Below are 2,587 nucleotides of genomic sequence, written 5' to 3'. Positions count from 1 at the left end.
TCTGGCGGTGAAAGAAGCATGGGTCATTCTATATATACATTTCTCTCCTATACTCGGTGGTAAGATTTAGCTTGCATCTGTACTCTGCAGGCCTAATTCACAGTAACACGGCACGTAAAAGCGGTGGCTTCGGTGGCGACTGCATTTCAAGCAACAAAAAGGCACACAAAAATAAAACGTAACCGCAATAAATAAAGCCCACGAAAGCATAGCTAACCAAACAACAAAAATAAGATGACATCAAAGCATTTATTTGTATAATATTAGGAACACGAAAGCCTTTATGTCTAAGTGCCGCACGTGTCATCTTATTAACACCACAATCAATGAGCTGATGCGGCGTCTCTCCATTGCTAAGAGTGCTTTGGCAAGTCACACTTGTCCGGCCTATGTCTAGGCCATGCCTTGTGTAGGCGTAAAGGTGCCTTACTGCATGCCAATCATAGCCAACTCATTGTACCTCATGCTGCGGCTACCGGTTCAAGACGTTAGAGCTAAAAACACGAGGTTAGACCAGGCGTAATTCCGGCACCCACCTGCTTTCTTTCTGCTCGCGCGCCAACAGTTTGGGCAGCGCCTTGGGCAGTTTGGGCAGGATGGCGCGGCTAACGTCGTGCAAGGGCACCCCGGGATCCGTGCAGAGAACGCTTCCCCTCTGTGATTCCTATCCTTACTTCTAATTTTTCTTCCTGTAGTCACTTTTAAGTGACGGCTAGGGTGGAGAACTCGCGCTTACCCGATACAAAGGGGATAGGATCATCATCATCAGCAGCAGCAGCATCATCGTCGTCGTCGTCATCGTCATCATCGTCGACTCTCGCTAGCATCGCCAAGCAAGGACTCTAGCGGGAACCTGCCTTGCTGCTCCCTTAGTTTTTCTGCTGCAATTAGCACGCACAGATAACTCATGTAGGCTTCAGTGCGTATCTAGAACACACGTATCTAGGTTGTATGCCACAGCGCATTCACTGGGTCCACGTGTGCACGTAGAGCCATGTAGCCGCAGTGGCGTTGGGCATTCGGGCTCGTCTCGCTTTCCAGATGCTCTTGATTCGGTTCCTACCAAGGCACAAATTTACCTGGATATTTGAACAATCAATTAACTTACTGTTACTTCCTTTGAGCGTTCAACGATTTTGCCTGTCGGCTCTCGGTTACGCTGGATATTCGGCCAACCAAGGCAGCTAATGCTTTCCGCTATACCATGACGCTTCACGTCATGCTTAGCGGACAACGCTTTCAGTGGTGGCGCGTCCAAACCGGCAGAGATTATGACGTAGCACACCTACAGCCCCGATTTCATTCCTAATTTGTCTTTGGCTAACTAAACAGGAAAATTTTGATCTGTCTTAAGTTTTCCCGTTGTCATGGTCTCTTTCGGACAGCGAAACGTCCGCCCGGATAGCTCAGTCGGTAGAGCGTTAGGCTTTTAACCTAACGGTCCGGAGTTCGAGCCCCCGTTCGGGCGCATTTTTTTTTTTTCATTTTGTTTATCCAATGCACTTCATCTGTCACACTTTCGCGGAGTAAAACAAAGCTTCACAAGGACTAAATTCAAGGCGACTCGACGCTGCGGATGTGGATGACCAGGGGAACAGAAAAGCAGCTCAGTAGAACTTCCCAGTGGGGTAGCTGGTGAGTAGTTCCCATGACCGAAAAAAAAAACGGACGGTGAATACAGTACAAGCGTAGACAGTAGAGTAGACAGAACAAGCGCCTGTCTTGTCTACTCTGTATTCACCGTCCGTGTTTTTTTGTTGCACTTCAAATTATGGGAACTGAAAAGTCATTGTCACTTAGTAACGACGGGCACAATGGCTTGCTTGTCGCCATGATATTACTGAGCGGGAAACTTGCGACTGCAGACGCATTCTTGGACACTTTCAAATCGATGTACGTACGTCGCTGTGTGGTGAATTGGATAGGATCGGTTTCAAATCGCACGACAGATTTCTCCAACATGAAACGCGTAAGCCATTCTTTTTTTAAAGCGAAGCCTTCTATACCCCATTGATGGCCTTGTCGTGCGAGTAAATCACACTGCATACTGCAAAAAAGCCAACCTTAAGCACACTGCAGGAAAGCCAGCTTTACACGACGAGTTTGACAAACACTACATCAATTAAACACCACGTAAACCAATGGGATGTTTTTGCACACATAATGAACCTCTCGCAATACGCCAAAGCAAGTTCTCGCAATACGCCAAAGCAAGTTTCGGAATACACATGGTTAGCGATGATGTTGACGTTGAAACACATTCTCTAAGCAGGGTTGCAGGAATTCGATGGTGTGGAGTTGGACGTTGGCTTTGTACTTTGGCTGAGTTGGAAGGCACTTCGGACCAATATTGCTGTTCCGTTTTTATCTAATAAGTACGTTTTTAATTTTTAAGAACATTTTTAGTTTATATACGTACCCGCGATTGTCACGTGCGCAGGGATTACCAAGCCAATGTTTACGCTTTCAGTCTCGGAGGTCCAAAACTTTCAAGTGCGGAGCACTATAGCAGCCCGGTTTGTCGTCGTAGGTCGTCCGCGGTCAGGGTGTTGCTGTGTGCCACGCACACAAACAGAGCCGTCGAAAA

The 2,587-nt window shown here is 47.2% G+C and overlaps 1 non-coding gene across 1 annotated transcript; it reads left to right on the top strand.

The window, feature by feature from the left end:
• Positions 1 to 1,395: 1,395 nt before the first annotated feature.
• Positions 1,396 to 1,468, top strand: Trnak-uuu (transfer RNA lysine (anticodon UUU)). Its single transcript has one exon. It is a non-coding gene; the product is annotated as a tRNA-Lys (tRNA).
• Positions 1,469 to 2,587: the final 1,119 nt, after the last annotated feature.

The sequence above is a fragment of the Haemaphysalis longicornis genome, unplaced genomic scaffold (genome assembly GCF_048455015.1).
Source record: "Haemaphysalis longicornis isolate Haplotype H1 unplaced genomic scaffold, Haemaphysalis longicornis Haplotype H1 scaffold_7, whole genome shotgun sequence".
NCBI classification, from domain to species: domain Eukaryota; kingdom Metazoa; phylum Arthropoda; class Arachnida; order Ixodida; family Ixodidae; genus Haemaphysalis; species Haemaphysalis longicornis.
Note: the sequence above shows the minus strand (reverse complement) of the source record. Positions and strands in the feature narration are given on the sequence as shown.